A 22,469-nucleotide genomic window follows, 5' to 3' on the forward strand; every position below is an offset into this window, starting at 1 on the left:
ACTTCATTTGTAATGGAGACATAGCATCTGTGTTAACTTGATATCTGTATGTTCTCTAAATGTGCTCTTTTGTGCCTCTAAAGAGCACTTGGGTGAATTGACCTGATAGGTTGCTTCATAACTTGAAATCCACAGAACATGGGTGCACAAAGGAAGACAGGATTAAATTACCCTACGATGCAGCTCTGTCTTAAGGATCTTTGACAACTTGCCTTTCAGATTCACAGGAAGGACAGTCCACATTTGTGTAAGTGAATGAAACTAAACATTTTAAGGCAAGACGGGAGAAGGAGGATAACTTGCTACTGGGAAATTTCTTTTGACAAAGTGGGCTGTTTGGACCTTCATTAATAAAAAACAACAGTATTGATCTAACAGTGATATGTAGATGAGTCAGGTGGCTGAACCTTTCATTGACAACCATCGCTTTCCTTGACCCACTAATCTTGAGACAAACATTTTGAATGGAGTTGATCCTTGTGCTCTGTTGCCGTACAAAGAGTGTGGCGACACACACATGTGGAGAAATTGGTCTATAGAGGTATTCAGGCCAAGCAGTGGAGTTCAAACTCCTTTATGTCCTTAACCCAGAGCCAATGGTGATGTCCGGTGAGAAGAGTCAAGACAGTTCCATTTTAAAGCCATATTATTGAATTTCTGAAGCTGTAAGAAGTCTTTCAATGCAATGATCTCATGTCCATGTTTTTGTTTTGGGTGAGGTAGCTGGGTAATTCTATTTAACAATTATAAATAATGGTAACAATACAACCCTCCATTGACAGAATTGGTGAAAATCCTTTGGTGGTTGAGGAAAGTGGGTGGGAAGCATGTAGAAGTAAAAGATAAATGTTACATGACATCCCAGAGGAAGGACTTTAGACATCATCCAGTTGACAGTATTTCTGTTTGTTTCTTCATTCTTAATCCTCTTGAAATTGTGATCCATGCCCTGATGGATAATGGCTCTCAGGGGTCACTCATTCTTTGATGAACATGTGTGTATCAGCTTTGGAATGAATGGCACTCTCATAATTGGCAGTGTTTATAATGTTGAAGGGTAGATATGCCAAGAATAATATTTGAAAGCTAAAGAGTTGACTTGGGCAGAATCTGGTATAGCAATGCTATCTATTGTGAATTTATTTGAACAAGAAAGACATTGCCTGAACCATTTAAAGTTGTTACTTACACACCTGTGGAGGAAAAAACGACCTTAAAGAAACCCTGGGGGAAGTCAAGTTTAAGATTAGAACATTTTCAACTATGAAATGTGTTTTTCACACATCAGGTTTCATCTCTGCATCAGTGGTGAACACGTTGTTTTAGCCTTGAAACGGAAACCTTAAGGCTGTGCATGGGAGCCACTAACATGATGGCAGATACCTCTTCTGTCTAGCTGTGTTCATACTTATTACCAAAAGCAGGGATCAAGCAATCCAAAATCCTGGTAGAATACCACACATATGGCTCTACATTTGCTCTTGCTCTTCAGCACAATGGTGCATATCCCATTGATGTAGCTACCCAGTGCTATCTACTCATACTGCAGTAAAACTTCAGTCTGTGAACTGTATGTTCAGCTTTAGTAAGAGTCATGTTGGACTTAATAATCACATGTTGAACAACTTTTCGAAGTAATAAGTAAATCCTGCCTGCTGAATTCCATAGAACATTCCAAATTGTCTGTGAAGCAAAGATAAGCAAAACAGCAAAAAAGAGGCCCTCATTATGAGTGAAGTGTGATTGCCAATTTGTCTGATAACATAGTCACCACTGAATCAGGAATCCCAGCTCAAAATGAGGAATTAACTTCTGTAATTGAATGTGGAAACTCTGAATCCCACTGTAAACCCCCTTTTCTCAGGGGTTGCTCAAGGTGAAAGGATACTAAGGTTTTCCTTTACTTTAGAATTATGGCACTGATGGTTTTGGTGTTTCAGTGTGCCATATTCCCAAACCAGTTATAATAAGCACCATGGAAGAAGACAAACACAAGACTGAATTTAGTTCAACTAAGGCAATGTAACCAGATAGAACACAGCGTAGAGGAATGGTGGGGATTAGAAATGGACTGTTTGTATTAATTAAGCATTATATCCTACTGCTTTAATTTTTAAAGAAAGACTATGAGGGCACTAGAACATTCCACCCTCTTGTAGTAGAATATTCTAAATAAACAGGTTGAAACAGAAGACGTACATTGGAATGTTGGAGCAGAAGGTCTGTACCACCTGTAAGAAACTGGAGTGATAGTTGATGGTGGGGAAGAACCCATCTCAAATAATAATCACAATACCCTCGTCGGCTCCCAACACCGGTACAGCAGTCCCAGTAGGGTACAAGATCGCTCAACAGGGCCGCTTTCACAAAACAGAAGGAGGACTCACTATCATTCACAAGGCAATCCATAAATTGCACAACATCCACAAAGAATGCCACCCCATTCAGGGAAAACCTGCACTTCATGCTGCACATCTCTGAACAATTCACCCTGAACTGAACCCTCGCCTACTGACCACCCGGACCCCAAGCCTCCTGGACCCTGAGCCACCTTTACTAGCCTCATCACCACTTTGTCACTTCACTCACCATCAACTCCAGAGCCTACATTCTCCTCGATGACCTCAACTTTCACCTGGAAGACCGAAATGACCCCTGTTCCACATCACTCCTCGAAAGCTTGAGCAACAGTCATGCAGTTTGTTGCAAAACCACCACACACTGCAGGATACACACTGGACCCCATTTTCACCATAAGTGACAGCATCAAATACAACTCACCACAAAGGTCACATGGCCCGACCACTCCATCATCCACTCCCAAAATCAACACACCTCAAGTCAACACCCTTACCAGGTTCAGCACTCCAAGCTGCAGTTGGAACAAAATCACAGAAGGAGACTGCCTCAGTGCCCTCAGCACTAATTAGCCTAGCGCCACCGACAACCTTGAAAAAGACATCAACAATTTCAACAACTGGATCAAGAACTGCGCGGACTCCTTCTCACCCATCAAACCCAACAAGCATAGTAGATCAAACAGGCAGGCCAGCTGGTAGGCAGAAGACCTCTGAGACACCAAACGGCACTGTAATCAGCTAGAAAGGAAATGGAGAGCCAGCCACGACACATCCGACAGAACTAACTACAAGGCTGCACTCAGACGCTATCACCAGCAAATTAAAAAAAAGGACTGGTGGGCTGCATCAATGGAAGCTCCAAGAGCTGCAAGGAGATCTTCTCACCTCGTCAAGGATTTCACCTCACCCTCAGCCACTGCCAACAACATTGCTGCCGGCCAACAGCTCTGCGACAACCTATCCAACTTATTTCGTAGCAAAAGCGCAAACATCTACAGCAACTTCACACACCAACCCAATTCCAGAGAACTCATCTCTAACCTACCCACCACCAACCAGGACGGCCATCTGACTGAATGGACAACCCTCACCAGAAACGACACAGCAGCAATCATGTCTACCATCCACTCCATGGTCTCAAGAGACCCATACCCCCACCACATCTACAACCTAAAAACATCACAGCACTCATCGCGGCCACCGACAACATTTGAAGCATCCTGGACCAAGGGGAAACAGCAGCCCTCATCCTGCTTGACCTTTCCGTGGCCTTCGACACTTTCTCCCACAACAACCTCGTCAGATGACTCCACAAGATTGGCATGCAAGGATCCGCTCTCAAATGGATCTGTTTCTTCCTCACGGGAAGAACCCATAGGTTCAGGCTGCCACCCTTCATATCATAGACCAAGAAACTGATATGTGTTTTTCTCTTTTCAACATATACACTGCTCGCCAACATCATCCGATCATAAGACATAACCATCATCTCCTACGTTGATTGCACCCAACTCATCCTCTCCCTGACTGACAGGACAAACACCACAAGAACCAACTTCACCAACTACATGGCCATGGTGGCAGACTGTGTGCGAACCAATTGCCTGAAGCTCTTCTTCAACAAGATGGAAGTACTGATCTTCGGTAACAAGACTTCCTCATGGGATATCACCTGTTGGCCTTCGGAGCTAGGACCAACACTCACAACCACAGACCATGCAAGAAATCTAAGGATCATCCTAGATGGCAAGCTCAACATTATGGCTCAAGTCAATGCAGTGTGCACATCCTGCTTCCATATCCCACGCATGCTTCGAAAGATCTTCAAATGGTTGCCACACCAGACGGATCGTCACACAAGCACTTATCACCAGCAGGCTGAACTAAGGCAACACTCTCTACAACAGAATCTCCAAACAACTCCTACACAGGCTCCAGACCATCCAGAACACAGCCGCAAGACTCATACTCGACCCTTCATGCCGCATCTATATCACACCAAAGCTTCACTGGTCCCCAATTCCCTAGCGCAGCCAATTTAAACTTCTCATGCACAAATACAAAGCCCTACACAACACAGGACCATAATACCCAAACAGCTCTATACACTTTCACCAACCCACCATACACCTACTCTCTGCCTCACTCTCATTTGCACACACCTCCTCATCCGTAAAAAGCAAAACTGGAGGTCGCTCATTCTCCTACATTGCACGCAAGACATATAACGGCCTCCCTCAACCCATCAGAGCCTCTTTCTCACTTATTGAGTTCTGCAAGAAGCTGAAGACCTGGCTTCATATAAACACCTTGGGACCACACACCCACACATCTTGCCCAAGTGCCTTGATATCCTCTCATGATTAGTGTGCTATACAAATCAACATAACATAACAAAACTGCACACAACAACTGCAAGGACAGGCCTGGAGACATGTTTTACAGTGCTAATTTAGTGAATGGCAAAATGGTTGCTACAACCCACTTCCTTGCAACATTTAATTTAAAAGTCCTGGGTACACATAGTACCAGAAATATTTGTAGCATCTTGGAAGGTCTATACTTTTACATCAAATCTTATGTTTCTTTTAGAAAAACGGGACTGTAAAATAGAATATCTGCAGCCATACCCCTCCCCACAAATTATATATTTAAAAAAAATGGAATTCTTAGATTACGTTATTCTTATGATATCGCCCATTGCAAGAAGGTACAATTGTATAAATCAGCTCCAGACATCGTAGACTATAATCAACCACAAAAGTATCTATTTTTATCTCTGGAACACAGCTTAAGGATAGTATTACTCATGATCAGACTGGGTATGTTACCATTAAATATTTTTAAAGGACATTGCTCTAGTTATAAAGGAGGTTGGCTTATGTGACCTTTTCAAGGGAGGGGCGGAAGATTTAAGACATACACTTTATATTTGTCCTGCGACCATGAAAACATTACTTAAACCATTTCAAATTTAGCATGACAAGAGTTGGTGAACTGATTAATTTAGTAATATTTCCTATGAATGAGTATATATGCTGTAATCTTTCTAGATTTTTTTTAATTCAAGTTATTTTAAACTTTTAATATGATGCTATGTGGAATTGTATTGATGACATGCAGTTATCTTATTGTTTTAGATTGTTGATCTCAGTTGAGGTCTAAATCTATATACATTATTATGTAGCACCATACCCTAGGGACTTATAGGTAACTTAAAATGCCTATTAGGTGCATGCCAATTTTAAAATGTTTAGAGAGGAGAAAGCAAAAACTGTGCCACTGGTTAGCAGGAGTAAAGTGCCAGGGTCCTATGGCTAACAAAAAGGGTTCAGTAAAGGAAGGCAACATTATGGGGTGACAACTAGACTGAAATCAGGCCATAAGTCTGGCATGGATGTTTTAACTGTTAGACCTCTGAAGTTAAATCAGTGAAACTCAATTGATATGATTTAGTTTTAGGTTTCCTCTAAGTCGTTAATGTCGTTTTTCACAAAATATACATAAGAACAAATTCTGCTTGAGGTGCATGATGGTGAGCTGAGTTGTGAACTTAGTAGCAGTCCATGAAAGGTGATGAGTAATGTTGTTTACTCACTGCGGAGGTGGGCGTCACCAGTAGGGATCCTCAAGAATTAGCAATGTAACATATATTTCTTAATGCAGCCACAAACAACACTGCAGAAGGGCTGAAAGAATAGGTATGTTGCTCTGCAGTTGACTCACCCATCTTCAACAGAGTATATACTTCAGAGGGTATAAGCCAATTGAAAAGGAATTTAAAATATAATCATAATCTTATGAGCACAGCAGCTACTATAAAGGGCCATATTATGAATATGGCCCACTTTCACTATTTGTGCCACATTCTCTCCCCAACTCTCAAATAATAACCCAGGTTCTTACACCAAGCAACTCAATAAACTAAAGATGCAGAAAACAGTATGATAAGATTCAAGAGTATTAACCCCACTTTGAAAACAATGCCACTTTGTGATAGTGATGACCAATCACCATTGCTCTGCAAGTTGAACTGTTTAACTAACAGAGGAAATTATATTTTGCCACCACTCTATAAAGCAAGGTGATGTGACACTAGGAATGAAGTCTTCATACTGTTAGGTGGGCTCCTCCAGGCTCTGGTCAAGAGTAACATTTATTATGCTCCTTGGTGCAGTGTCTTGTGAGTTTAATGATGGAACCCTTTTGGCTCCTATCAGACTCTGTTGAGCTGCAATGTAGGTGTCAGAGCCGAATGCAATGAAAACGTGTTTTAGAGTTGAGTTTACAGTTACACACAGAAGTGTAAAGACATGTAATATTAAGCTCTGTGTGTGGCGTAGTCATTGGTGGTTACCCTTGCTGGGAAGGACGATGAGATAGGGGATAAGAAACTAGAAGATTGACCATGCTCTCCCAGAGAGTTTGCAGTGGTCCAAGCAAACTGCTCATGCATGCAATGTGTGTTGCTGTCGAAGTTCAGAATCGACGCTTCATGCATGTGGAGTCAAATCACCACTTCAGCTGCTGTAAAGCAGGTGAAGACAATGAAAGTTTTGCAAAGAATCTACACGTCAATTGTCGAGGACCTGTTGGTGAGGCCATACATAAAGGTACCCCACTGCCACGCACGATAAAGTTGTACATTATACTGATTAATACTGCAAAAGGTGGTTATGTATTCATACAGGAAAAAGTGCTAAAAACTGCAGTAGTCAAATAGTAACAGAATACATAGAAACACTGGCTGACAGAATAAGTAAGAAAGAATTATATTATCATTGCACTTGTGGAGATTTACGACCTCAGCAATGGGCGAGGAGACCCAAGAAGAAGCGCAAGAGTTGTGCTTACTGAGCTGTCCGATACCTCAAGTGGCCAACCACCAAAGCTGCCAGGTGATGGCTCAGAACAACCCCAGAGGTCTCCAAAAAGTGAAGGGCTCTGATGGAGACCAGGAGGAGGTCACAGTTTTACCGATTGTACATGATGACTCTGGGGCCAATCCATCGCAAGGCCTTGGAAACAAAGCGAAAGACGCAGGCTCCAAGGGCCAGATGAAGCAGAAAAGAGCTCTACCCTTAATGTCAGCCACTTCCATAACTAGTTACCTGCTGCTGCCTTCCTGAAACCACCACCACCTTTCAATACAGCCAAAAAGCAACATATTGGCGATAGATGGACTGCTTGGATTGAGATATTTGATGATATCATTGATGCACTTGAACAGACTGATAACAAAAAGATGATCAAGAATCCCAAAAATCGTGTTGGTGATGATGTTAAAGGAAGAAAATGCTACGAACTGATAACAAAAATCACATACCCTCAAATTGAAGAAACGCTGAATCTTTAATTTAATCCACTCACAAACATTGCTTACGAAAGATACATTTTCAGTCAAGAATGCCAAAACGTTGGTGAAGCTATTGACGAATTTGTGGAGAAACTCGATACACTCATCAAACACTGTAAGTTCAATTAATTTAGTGATGAAGTAGCTATGTATCTTAGAGTTATTGATGGATAGTTGTCAGATTCATTCACACAATGACTGATGAGAGAAACTCTGAATCTAGAGTGAGTGTTGTTGGCTGCCAAAGTTGAGGACCATGCTGCTGACATCCATCAGAGGTGCCCATAGTGAATCAGTCATTGGTATTGTTAGACCTGGCTTGCCTAGCGGGTTTCTCTCCAGACTTGACTCAGCGCCTGCTCATGTCTGAAGTGTCTGCCATGTGACGAATCCTGTGCACTGATCTCCGACTTCCGAGATCACCGCACCGAATCTGATGTAGGCCCTGTTGGAGAAGAACCGATGCATCGAGGGGACGCAGCTGAAATCATCGCATCGTACCGGATCATCATGCATCGCATCAAGTCTGTCGCATCATTGGGGAAAGCAGTAAGAAGCCGATGCATCACCTCCCCATGCAGTAAAAAACTGACGCATCACCTCGCCCTGCACAGCAGTAAGGAACGAACGCATCACCTCTCCCAGAACAAGGAACCGACGCATCACCTTCCCTGAGTGTAAGGAAATGACGCATCACCTTCCCTGTGACACTTTTTGCTTGCCTTTTTCGACAAATCCAAGGTACTTTGTGTAAAAGATTCGCATGCCACATTTTCTTGGAAAAGAACTGTTTCTACCTTTTAAGAATCATATTTTTAGTACTGTATTGTGGATTTTTGTCGTTTTGGTTTAGATGAAGATTACGTATTTTTCTAAACTGGTGTAGTGACCAGTTGTACTGTTTTCACTGTATTACTGTATGGGTTCACAAATGCTTTACACACTGCCTCTGAGATAAGCCTGTCTGCTCGTGCCAAGCTATCAAGGGGGTGAACAGGGTTTATTTTAGGAATGTATCACCCTTACCCTGACTAGGAAGAAGGATCCCTACTTGAACAAAGGTGCAAACCCTTGCCAACTAGAGAACCCTATTTCTAACATTGGTGTCAGTGGTGGGATCTGGACTTCCATTTGTGCCTTACATACAGTGATTGGTGTACACTGCTAGTATAATGCCGACCATTACGCGACCTCATACTACTTTTTCTGTTTTCTGGTGTCCTCCTGGAAGTATTTTTGATACTGAGACTCTGGTTAGATTTTTCACCTATGAAGTATTAACAAAATGGAACTTGACTTCTGGAACATGTTACTCTTTTTCGAGGAGGGACCTAAGTGTGTTCTGCAAGGAAAGGGGGTGAAGAGAAGGTCTAGGGAGGATCTAGAGGCAGCCCCATTTCAATATGAGCTACCCCCTTTCGGGCTAACCCAACCAGAGTAGTCTGAGGTGGAGGACTTCCCTGAAAGTGAGGGACATACAGAAAAAGATGGCTGACTTCTAGCTTGTGAGCAGAGGCTGAGAGAGCTTGACGAGGAGCTTGAGATGGCTGAGGCAAAGAGAGCCTTAACCCAAGAAGAAGAAATGTGTGTAGCTCAGGAAGTGAGCTTGGCTGGGCTGGAAGTGGAGTCCAGCTCGGATGGTGTCAGCAAAAAGGTGTTATCTAGTGCTGAGGAAGAAGTACAGACTCCCAGAGATATGGCGCCTGACCTGAAGGAGAGGGTTAACATAGACCAGGGTGTTCAGGTTTATGAGGTGGCTCCAGTGGTGCACAGTGTCCCTGAGGTACATTGGGGAATTGACACAGGGGATCATATTCGTAGTGGTGGGAGGGATACTCTAGATGAGAGGTGCAGGGAGAGGGTTTCCCCCATGGTAGAAGTCCTGGTCTGTGAGTGTGGAGACCACCCAGAAGAGTGTGGTGGGTTGAGTGACAGAGACAGCCAGACACTGTCTTGCCAGTCTCAGGAGAGTGATGTGGGGTACTTATGCAAGGCACTGGATGGTGAGACAAAGGGTAGCTTGGTTAACACCAGTGAGGGGCTGTGTGATTCAGTTGTTGGAGAGCATATTTTAAGTCCCTGTTTTCCAGAGCTATGCCAACACCTGGTGGAGTGTGAGTTCTCTGACCCCAGGGAGCTCACACTGGAGGCAGACCTTGTGGTGGATTCCAGAGGGTCTGAAGAAGCATCTAGGGATGATCCTAGAAGATGTGGCTTACAGGTAGATCAGGTTTTCTCCAACCAAGTGAGGTAGGGGAAGGCTGTGGTGGCCCAGATAGGTCCCAGAGTAATGGGAGGGGTGTAGGGTACCATGTCCTGTCTCAGAGGAGAAGGAATGGCAGGGGGTATTTCCCGAGGTGCCCGAAACCCTGTCTCAAGGCCTGGTTGGTTTCATGAGGGAACATCAGGGGCCTGGTCTGTACTGAGAGGTCGTCCCCTGAGGGGGATCCAAAGGTGTCTGTTGAGCTGGGGGAGATGGCTGTAACCTGCATTCCACCAGCTCTGATGTCTGGCAGCACCTCTCAAGTTGGGAGAGGGCATGAGTGCAGAGAGAGGGGTGAGGGATGAGGGTGGATCACAGTCCCCAGTGGAAGGATCAGTGAGTCAGGGGTTGCCAGCTCTGAGGTCAGAGCACCCCAGGACTGACCCTGGTGAGGCCACTTCTGGCCTGAGGGGGTCTTCATGGTCTGTCAGGTAGACAGGAGGCTGGAGACCTGTGCCAGGCAGACTCTTGTACAACTCCAGAGGAGTGTGTTCCCCTTGGGGGTTGGGGGTGGTTGGTGTACTCCTCCAGAAGTCCTGGGTTGCCAGGCACAGGTCCAGCTTAGGGGTACATACCCTGGGTTGGAGGGCCAGGTCCAGGGTGTGTCCCCTGACCTGGAGGAAGGGGTGACTGCTAACAGTGCCCCTATAGGTTTGACTTCTCGGGGTACCACTCCAGGTGGGAGTGTGTAGGGCCCCAGTCGGGAGGGTAGGGAGAGGGCAGCCTCCCCCCTGACCCCTGCCCAGCCTAAGGGTACAGACCATAAGCTGGGATCCTAGTTGCAGGATAGAACCCCTGAACTAGTGGGCGAATTGTGCAGGACACCTGCCACAGGTGCCCTGACAATTCTGGAAGGGGGAACTGCTCCAGGTGGGAGGGTACAGAGCCCAAAGGAGGAGGATCGGGTGTGGGAGAGCCTCCTCTTGTTCCCTGTCCAGTCTCAGGGTACAGACCTTGGGCTGGTGGGTCAGTGTCAGGATGTCATCCCTGACCTTACAGCAGGGAGAGTGGACAAAGCGTGCCAGGCACCTGTGGCTACTGCTCTCTGACACCACAGGGGTTCGAGAGCCCTGAGAGGCATAAGGCCTGGGTTTAATCTCTGACAACTCTCAGTGACCCCTCTGGCTTGCTGTCCTGGTGGACTGAGTTGCCCCTGGGAGGGGGACAGGAGTCACATCCCAGGTGTGGACTGGGCCACACCACTGTGTTGGCCATGTGGGTACTGTCTGCCTGGTGGGACACACCTGTGAGTAAGCTAAGGTTAGGTGCTGCACAGATGATGTCCACAGGTGAGGAGAAGGGTTCCCCATGGGTTATCTTAGTGGACCCTGAGATTATGGACAAAGGGATCCAACTGGGTTCAGAAAGGTGTAGAACCAGAACGTGCCCTCGCTTTTGTGGGCCAGATCTAGGTTCTATCGCCTCAAGCATGGAAGTCTACCAAGGGATTGATTAATCTACCCTGGCTTTAGGATGGAAGGGGGTTGTGTTAGACCTGGTTGGTCCCCAGACCTTTTGCTTTTTAGCCTTCTGTGTCTGTCCTGTTTTAGTTGGTTTTATGACTCTGGGCAATTTACCACTGCTATTCAGTGCTAAAGTGCATATGCTCTCCCTGTAAATTGTGCTTATGGATTGGTGATTCCATGCTTGGCATATTTGATTTACTGTTAAGTCCCTAGTAAAGTGCACTGAGAGTACCAGGGCCTATAAATCAAATGCTACTAGTGGGCCTGCAGCACTGATTGTGCCACCCACAGAAGTAGCCCTGTAAAGGCATCTCAGACCTGCCAGTGCAGTGTCTGTGCACGGTTTGGTACTGCCATATCGACATTGCAAGTGCACCGCTTGCCAGGCCCTAACCTTTACTTTTCGTACATGTGAGTCACCACTATGGTGTGCTCAAGGATGCAGTGTATGGGAAAGGTAGGACATGCCATGATGTCTGTGGCATGTCCTGATAGTGAAATACTGCCAATTTCGTTTTTCACTATTGAAAGGCCATCTGTCCAATAGGATAGAATGGGAGTTTATTTATAAATATAATTTCCCGTTGGGACAAGAAAGACAGAATGAGTTTAGTACGCATGAACTCAGAATATAAAATGCATCTTTTAGTAAAGATGATTTTTATATTGTGTGTTTGAAAATACCACTTTTAAAAAGTGGGTATTTTCTTGCTTAGCCATCCTGTGTGCCTCTGCTGGTTTGTGTATTGAGTGTCTGGCTTTGGACTGATGGGAGCTGGGAATGTGCATTCTCTCAGACGGCCACGGGGGGGGCGGGTTGATGGGTGTCTTGCCTTTCCTGAATGAATGAGGGCTGGGCTGAATAGACCTGGGCTGCATTCAGAGTAGTGGAAGGAGATTTGCCTTGCACCTGAATGGACCCTGTCTGTCTTATACAATGCTGTCTCCACCTCCTGTCGGGCAGCTGCACCAGAGAGGACAGAACTGGTTTTGACTGGGCAAAGAGCTTCTCTGCCATCAGAGAACAAGGGAATTTGTGCTATAAAAAGTGGGTCCCAGACCCCTGAAATTTAGATTACTGCTGAACTAAGGAACCTGCCAGGAAGAAGAACTGGGAAAGCTGGAGGAGGAGTACTGCCCCTGTGCTGTGTGCTGTTGGGGTTGGCCTGCAGTGGTTGCGTCTGTCTTGGGCAGGGAAAGGAATGGACTGTGCTTTCATCATCCTGCTGTTAGAGTTTTCCCCAATGGCTTGAAGTAGAGCTTGCCTCCTGTTGGAAGTATCAGGGATATAAAAGACTTCACAGATCCCTTCTGGGAATCAAGAGGAACCTTTATCAAGGAGATGAGCTGGAAAAACTGAGGAGGAATACTGCCCCCGTGCTGTTTGCTGTCTGGGGTTGGCCTACAGTGGCTACTTTCTGCCAAGGAAAGCTGAAGGACTTTGCTGTGTCCCATGCTTGAGGAAGATCTCCAAGGGCTTGAAATAGAGCTTGCCTCCTGTTCTGAACTCAAAAGGACTCAAAGACTTCACCCCTATTCCCCGTTGACCTCCTTTGCTGGGAGTTTTGACCTGCTGAGAGGTGCCTGCCAGTGTTCTGGACCTCTGGAGGTTGTTTTGGGACTGGAAACTGCAAGAACTGTGAAAATCAACATACCGCCTGTTCCCAACGCATCGCAGCAGTGCGAGAAAAACTTTCCGCTGCCTCGCCAACACCTAAGAATCTGTCTGCTCTGCGATTAATCCTGTGCACCGATCTCCGACGTCCGAGATCACTGCACCGATTATGAAGCAGGCCCTGTTTGAGAAGAACCGACGCATCGAGGGAACGTGGTTGAAATCATCGTAGCGCATCCCGGGTCTTCACGCATCACATTGTACCGGATCGTCAATCATCGCATCGAAGTGACAAGTCTGCCGCAATGTTTGGGGACTCAGTAAGAAACTGACACATCATCTCCATACGCAGTAAGAAACACATCACCTGCTCTCCGGTAAGGAACCAACGCATCACCTCTCCTGCGCAGGAGGAAGGAAGTGACGCATCACCTCCCCAGAGCAAGGAACCGACGCATCACCTTCCCTTAGTGTAAGAAACCAAAGCATCACCTAATCTGCAACCCTTTTTGCTTGCCTTTTTCGACGCATCCAAGGTACTTTGTGTAAAAGTATTGCATCCCACATTTTCTTGGAACATAACTGTTTCTACCTTTTAAGAATCCTATTTTTAGTACTGTATTGTAGATTTTTGTTGTTTTGGTCTTGTATGGTTTAGATAAAGACTAATTATTTTTCTTAACTGATGTAGTGTTTTCACTATATTATTGTATGTGTTCACAATGGTTAACACTCTGCCTCTAGGATAATCCTTTTTGCTCGTGCCAAGCTACCAAGGGGTGAGCAGGGATTATTTTAGAAGTGTATCCCCCTTACCCTGACTAGTAGGAATGGTCCCTACTTGGACAAAGGACAAAGGTGCAAACTCTTGCCAACTAGAGACCCCCATTTCTAACAGGTATAAAAAGTAAGACAAAGCAAAAGACTGAAGGACACAAAGTCATGTCTACATGTAAAAAGAAGGTATATGTTAGATGTAGATTTTAATTTCCAGACAAAGGTAAATGTCCAGCCATTGGGCAAATATGTAAAGTCTGTGGAAAAAATAATCAGTTTGAAACAGTTTGTAAAGCGAAGGAAAAAGTAAGTGTGTCACCGCGCAAAGAGAAAATGGCAGGGAGAACATTCCAGAAGCAATGTTTGATGTACACCCACAAGGCCAAGCAGCAACGTTAATTGAGGCAAATCGACATTGAATGAAGTTGATCGTTATCAAAGGTAAATGTCCCGCCATTGGACAAATATGTAAAGTCTGTGGGAAAGAGAACCATTTTGGGACCGTTTGTAAAGCGGAGGAAAAAGTCCGTATGTCACGATGCAAAGACTTAATGGCGGCCAGAACATTCCAGAAGCCACGTTCGACTTACACCCACAATGCCAAGCGGCAACATCAATTGAGGCTAATCGACACTGAATGAGGTCGATCCTTATCTAAATCATCGTCAAACAGTTCTTCCGCATCAATATAAAGTGGAAATGAGAAAGATGGTTGTGCATGTCTGTGTTTACCTCCGAGAAACATGCGCATGTCGGACTGGCTGCATGTGAGGAAAAATGTCAGTCAAAAAAAAGTTGACATCCCAAAGCACCAAAGTCATACAATCATTGTCTGAAAGGTACATTGAAAATAAATGGTTGCTCTATACCTTTCATCATCGACATGGCATACATCGAGAAATATAATGCCTGAAGAGAAATACAATGAATTAGCTCCATTGCCCTAACTTCGCCATCAAAAACCATAGTGTACACTAGGGCTGCATCGACACCCATAAAAAGTCATGGTTCATTTGTTGCAACAATGAAACACAAGAAAACGAAGGTGTAAGCATCCATGTGCTTCCAGGTACAGCATCAAGTGCCTGTCTGTTCAATTGCAGTACCGCTGCTGATACGGGACTGATTTCTGTGAATTACAACATAAATGCTCACCTCAAAATAGTAAGTCAAAGCCCTTTGTTTTTTCATGGTTCAAGAAAGCCTAAGACTAAGAAAGTAAAGTTGCATATTAATGAGGATGTTTGTCATGTTGCTCAGAGAGGATGTATGATGGAATAACAAGGGCAATTAGCACTAAAGTCTTTACAACGATGCTGGAACCACTACAGCGTCTTTACACTGAAAGTCTTTACCACAACGTTTTTACCATGAGTATTACAGGTGAGTGTAAACCCTTTTTTATAAATGTGTATATATATATATATATGTAAGGCGAAGGCAACTCCTCCCAACAGGGGCACAAGCAAAGTTGTCTACACCAATGACATCTCACAGTCAGACCTTAGCTCCATGGGAGGCAGCGACTCTGAATCAGAACTGCGGGGCAATCTGGCAGCAGGCTCGATCTCCAAGCCCACTCCCGCTGAAGAAATTAATTTTTTATGCGTGGAGAGAAGGCAGACACTACGCCCGAGACCAGCAGCTACAGACTACGACACAAACGAGCAAATTACAAATCAAGGCAGAGGCAGAGGGCGAGGAAGAGGAGCAGCAAATCCAAACAGGAGAAGAGGAAGAAGTTACTGGGCGAAGAACCAGTAATCCTTGAAGATATAAATACAATCATCAACTTGACACCTCTGGAACTTTCTAATGATGATAAAAAAATCCTCTCCTTGGGCCTGTCATATGCACCTGAGAATGACTTTGATTATGCAGCCACTCGCCTTGACTTGTACAAAGCAGTACGCAAGCTGAAGCTGAAAAAATCCTTTGCTCTTCATAATAACCGGCACAACATCCACGATAACACACAGGATGTATCTCTTCAGGATGCCATCCAAAATCTTTGGGACACGGAGGGAGCTGGCGGGAGTAATGAGGCCAACCATCAGACAGGCCAATATCCACAGGGACCCATTACCCCGTTCAGACCCAAGTCAACATTCAACCCTATCTTGCCACGGGATGCTATAGATGTATTCAATGAAAATGTAATTGCAGGGATGAAGACACTGCATATGGAAACACGTAACAAACGACGCCAATATAATCGACAAACACAGGCATACCATCAACTAATCTCTAAACTTAAAGGCGATAAGACGATTGTGGTCCGTCAAAGTGACAAAGGAGGCAATATTGTCTTACTAACAAAGGAACATTATGATCAAGAAGCCTTTAATCAGCTTAATGACAGAGACTGTTACATCCGCACAACTGCAGCTGAAATCCATAAATCTAGCAATGACTTTAAGAATAAGTTGGCCTGTTGGAAGAGACACAAACTTTTATCTGAAAAGGAATACGATTTTTTGAGAAATGACAATCCTGTCATTCCTACCTTGTATTTTATCCCTAAAGTACACAAGGATTCAAGCAAACCTCCGGGCAGACCTATCATCTCAGCCCGGAATGGCATGTATGAAAAAACATCGCAATACATTGATTTCTTCTTACAGGATTTTGTAAAATCGTTGGATTCGTTTGTGCAAGACACAGGTGACTTTTTGCGTAAGATTAACAATATTGAATGGAAAGATGATTATTTAATGCTGGCACTGGATGTGACGTCACTATACACGAGCATCAGTCATAGCGATGGCATACATGCCATCAAATACTTTCTATCACGCAAACCAGCTTCTTTTGAAAGTCACAATGAAATGTTAATTGAGATGCTTGAATTTTGTTTGCTTAATAACAACTTTATGTTCAACAGCCTACTTTATCGTCAACTTAGGGGCGTAGCTATGGGGGCTAATTTTTCCCCTAGCTATGCCTGCCTCCACATGGGATACTGGGAGGAAATGTTTCTGCACAGGGAACATGCTGTATATCTCAATGAGAAAGTAGTTGTTTGGCTGCGTTTTATAGATGACCTCTTTGTTATATGGAATGGTTCCTTGGAGGAGGCACATGATTTTATTAAGATTTTAAATGTCAACAATCTGAATCTCCACTTCACGGCAACTTGTAGCCAAATCAGTGTCACATTTCTTGACACTGAAGTATACATACAGGCAGGCAAACTCGAAACTAGGTTATTCCGCAAGTTGACTGCTGGTAACTCGACCCTGCACGCATCTAGTTCTCACCCACCCCACCTCATTAGAAGTATACCTTATGGGGAGATGCTGCGTTTAAAACGTATATGCAGCAATAAAAAGGAGCTAGAGGCAGCACAAATGTTGAGTAAGCAGAGATTCAGGGAAAGAGGATACTCCATAAGTGTAATTGACAGTGCCATTGTGAGATCTAATACGCTTGACCGTGATGATCTGCTTAAAACCACTAGCAATGCCATTAGTACTACCTCGGCTCTGATCAGTCAAGAGAGAAAGGGTATTGGTTCTGCTGATTCTTTCAGATTTATCATGGGATTTAGCAAGCAACAAACTGAAATTCGCAAAATCATCAATAGAAATTGGCCCACTATACGGAGTGATCCAATCATTGGCCCACTGCTCCCACAAAGGGCCCTTGTTACTTATAGTAGGGCACCCACCATGAGAGAAGCATTGGTGAACACTAACCCTGAGACTATCAGCAAAACATCTTGGTTACAACTTAACAGTGGATTTTACAGGTGTAAAACCTGTAAAGCTTGTGTCCATGGCACCAATACCAAAGTCTACACAGATCCTTTCAGTAATAAACAACATAAGATTAACAAGGTACTAACATGCAAAACGGAATATGCAATCTATGTTCTTACCTGCCCGTGTAACCTCTGTTATATAGGCAGTACCAAACTGGCAGTTCATAAGCGTGTCTTACAACATTTACGAGCTATCTCTAACCAAGATAACACCTACCCCGTTGCTAGACATTTCAAGGAATTCCACAATAGTGACATCAAGGGGTTGAGCTACTTTGTTATTGATTCCATTGAACCTAGCAGAAGGGGTGGTGATCGTGAGACCAAACTACGTAGACTCGAAACACGCTATATACTACAACTCAACACCAAGACACCTTCGGGATTAAATATAACTGAGGATCTGCACACATGTTTAGGCTAATATGACCTGTATTATGGAGTACCTTGACATTCAGCTTAGTTGCCAAGTATTAACAGTGCTATCTACTTAATGATGATGATTTAGGTTTTATTCATTCTTAGTGATATTATCTTGTGTATTTTATGTATGTTTTTATGGAATTTAATACAGATGTCCATTGGGCAGATCTTAGCTTCTTTTAGTCATTTGTCTTAAATTATTTAATTGTTTTATCTTACAATTATTTATTTAGTATTTTACTATTTATTATGACAATTAGTACTGTATTAGTGATATTTTGCGTATTTGCACATCTGTATTTTTATATATTCCATTCAACACTTATATATTCCATTCAACACTTGTTTGAGATAGTATCCATACCCTAAGTGGGGATAAACCTTCTTCATCTATACCTCCCCATTTTAACACGATCTCATTGATTTATCCTATGTTGTTCCTACCTCAGTGAAACCACCACTCTGCTCGCTAACATTATACGGCACACATTTGGTTCATTGATAACTGTTACCGTATCTTTCTCTGACATATTGGACATAATTTTGTCCTTTTAAATTTATTTACCTATTGGTATTCTAACCCTTTAGACACTTTCACACTGCACTTTAGTATTGCACTTTTTTTATTTTTATTTTTACTTCTTCCATGGGGGAATTATTTTCATACTTGTTTTTATCATTAGAATTCATATTTATTATGACGATTTTACCTAATAATTTGAATAGAATGTGAGCGGCAGGCTGTTCTATCATCTTTACTGGTGAAGTTTTGATTAAATTTCTGTTCATGTTTTTGCCTCAATGAGCTCAGGCATTTACGCCGTTATTCCCTGTAATTTTACATTTTATCATGGTTTTATGTGCATTGTTTACATATTTCTTGAGCTCAGGCATTTACGCTGCTATTACCTGCAAATTTACATTACATTTTATTATGGTTTTATGTGCATTGTTTACATATCTCCTGTTTTTTCTAATGATTTGACTAAGTGGTCAAGTTTGTACTTATATTTGCTTTGTATTTTACTTGCCTTCTATGTCTATGATGAGTCCAACCCATGTGACCACCCCATGTGATGTTGCACGTACACAGCACTAGCACTTTAAATTTGTGGCTCTGTGAGCACAACGCTGTCATGTGATCAAGGCTCTAGGAGAGCCGAAACGTTATGGCCGTCGCTCTGGGCAAATAAAGAGAATTGCACCTTAAACTGGTTCGTGTACCAACTTCTTGAAGCGTCAGCACGAGTTTCGAGGCTGGTGGAGCTGGTTGATCTGATATATATATATATGTGTGTGTATATATATATATATATATATATATATATATATACGTATATATATATTTATTTTTTTCCACTTAAAACGCCATAGGTTACCCAGATGTTATAGTTAGGCTCACACGTCACTCGTACAAAGCCAGAGAAATTAATCAGTTATACTTATATGACCTATCTATACTTACGCCCCCACAATGCACTGCTTATGACCTCACATATTACATCACTCATGACATGGTCAGTGACATTACTGATGACATCTCAAATGACATCACTGATGACATCTCAAATGACATCACTGATGTCAACTGACATCATTGATGACATCATCCACATCATTTACAGAACCACTCTCACTCCTATACAACTTCGCATACACCCGCTCAAATACCCATACAACCACTCCCATACCCATTCACAGTTATAAGTACTCACACAACCACTCACTCTTCCATAGAGCTACTCACAAACCCACTCACTCTTACATCAACTCACACAACCATTCACTCACTCATACAGCCACTCATATAAAAACTCACTCACCCATACAGCCACTCCTACAGCCACACACTCATCCACATAGCTACTCACACACAGACACATTCACCTAGAGTATGCCTTTACCATTCATGCTTTTGCAATGAAATTCATCGTAAAGGCATAAGTGGGAAAGGCATACTCGTGGTAAAACATTTCTTTGTAAAACATTTTTGGTTAAGGCATTTTCGTTGCAACACCTTTGTTGTAAATGCATTCATTATTAAAACATCATTGTAAACTATGTTTCCCCTCAGAGTCAAAGGCAAAATGCTTTCCATTTACAAGATGCTGTTAAAAAGGAACTTGAATTGTTACTTAAGAATGACATTATTGAGAATTCAATTGGTCAGATGCCATAGGTTTCTCCCCTACTGGAGTGTCTAAAAAGGACAGCGAAGGAGCTGTACGCATATACATTGACATTCATCAAGCAAACAAGGAGATTGGATGAGAATGACATCCAGGTCCACACATTGCAGACATAATACCAAAGCGATGGTGCAAAGGTCTTCTCGCTCCTTGATTTAAACTAAGGTCATCATCAGTTAGAACTCGAAGAAGATTGCAGGTATATTACAACCTTTTCTACACATTTGTCTGTTTTGATACAAGAGACCCAGTTTTGGTGTGTCATAGGCTTCAGAACATTTCCAAGATGTCATTCACCGTGTCATTCAGCCTCTTGTGAATGCATCCAATTGTAGCGATGACATATTGATTTTCGGAGCTACACAGAAGGAGCATGATAAAGCACTCACACAAGTATGTCGTTTACTTGTTGGTGCAAGTTTGACTTTGAATACAGACAAGTGTGAGTTCCACTAAGACAAAGTTAAAGTTCTTTAGCCATATCTTTTTCAGATGGAGATATGACACATGATCCTGCAAAACTACAAGCCCTGTCAATTGCTGATCCCCCACAAGATGTTTCTATGATAAGTGAATTTCATGATATGGCCTGTTACTCTTCAAGATACACATGAGAATTTGATACTATAAGTGGTCCATTACGAGAGTTAACGAAGAAAAATGGTTAATTGAAGTGGTCACATGAATGTGAGGAAAGTTTCAAGAAAATCAAACAAGCCATTGAAAACTACTGCTGAAAGGACCAACTTCAATCCGAAGGTTCATACAGAGATTGTTGTTGATTTAAGCCCAGTCCGGTTAGGTGCTATCCTTGCACAGCACAGCAGAGACCCAAAGGCTCGAAGGCTATCGGGGCATATGCCAGTAGAAGTTTGTCCCTGACAGAACGTGCTTACTCACAACCTGAGAAAGAAAGTTTAGCCGTGGTAATGCTTGAGAACATTTCCATGTATTCCTGTATGGAAAGCCTTTTATCCTGGTAACTGATCATCAAGCTCTACTGACTATCTTTGGCAACCCGAAAGCCAAGATGCCGCCTCGCATTAAACGATGGGGACAACAATGATACCATTGTGCATCGTCCTGGGAAGGATCAAGACTCTGCTGACTACTTTTCTACAGTGGTTATACAAGGTCAGGGTACTCCATCCAAGACATCTGAAACCTACATTAATTTCATTGTGAAATCAAATATGCCAGCTGCTATATCATTAGCCCAGATCACCACTGCCATGAGCCATGATAGTAACATGCTGAAGTCGAAAGTTATAATTACACGTCAGTCATAGAACTGACACATTTGACCTCTCACCAGTGATGATGAATTTCAAAAATAAAAAACGTTAAATATAAACTGACCATAACTCAGGAAGGAATTATATTGTGAGGGTCGAGAATCTTAATTATGGAGAGTCTGCAACAGAAAATAATTGTGGCTCACGAAGGACATCGTTGCCACCAAAACAGCTCTCCGAGACTGAGTGTGGTTTCCATATTTAGATGAGAGGGTCGAAAAGGAACTCAAGGTTTGTCTTCTATGCAACTGCCTTTCTACAAATAGTACTCAGCGTACTCTTAACAATTCAAAACTGGCTAAGCTTGCATGGGAGAAAAGAGCCATTGATTTCTTTGGTCCACTTGATAATGGACATCATCTGATGGTACTTGAGGATGAGTACTCATGTTTTCCATCAATAAAAGATCTCTCATACACAACTCATGAGTGAGTCATTGAGAGACTAGAGGACATCTTTGTGACATGGGGCGTTCCAGCCATTTTGAAGTCTGATAATGGTCATTCTTTTAACAGTCGAGAATTCAAGGATTTCCTGGAACATCTGAACATAAAGCATCAGAAGAGTACAACTTTATGATCACAGGCTAACTGACTTCTTGAGCGTTTTACGAGTATGCTAAAGAAAGCAGTAGAGCATGCAACTCTTGAGAGGCTCAGTTTAAAAACCGTATTGAATCCCACCCTACGAGACTATCGTTCAACACCTCACTCAGCCAAAGGCGAAGGTCCTGCGAATTTGATGTTAAGGAGAGCAATAACAACAAGGGGTCATATTATCAAGCACGGCGTTAAAATGATCGCCGCTTTAGCGGCAGAAAAGTGCCGCAAAATCGCTGATAATGGGCTTGATAATATGCCGCAGAGAATTCCAATAGAAGCCCATGTTGACACTAGAACATGGGCTTCTATGGGAATTCTCTGCGGCATATTATCAAGCCCATTATCGCCGCTTTAGCGGCA

The 22,469-nt window shown here is 43.2% G+C and overlaps 1 protein-coding gene across 4 annotated transcripts in view; it reads left to right on the forward strand.

Annotated features, from left to right (window-relative positions):
* The window catches only part of PDE1C (phosphodiesterase 1C), a 1,636,609-nt gene that overhangs the window by 265,874 nt on the left and 1,348,266 nt on the right, over positions 1 to 22,469 (forward strand). The window lies entirely within an intron of this gene.

Source organism: Triturus cristatus, chromosome 5_2 (genome assembly GCF_964204655.1).
Source record: "Triturus cristatus chromosome 5_2, aTriCri1.1, whole genome shotgun sequence".
Taxonomy (NCBI): domain Eukaryota; kingdom Metazoa; phylum Chordata; class Amphibia; order Caudata; family Salamandridae; genus Triturus; species Triturus cristatus.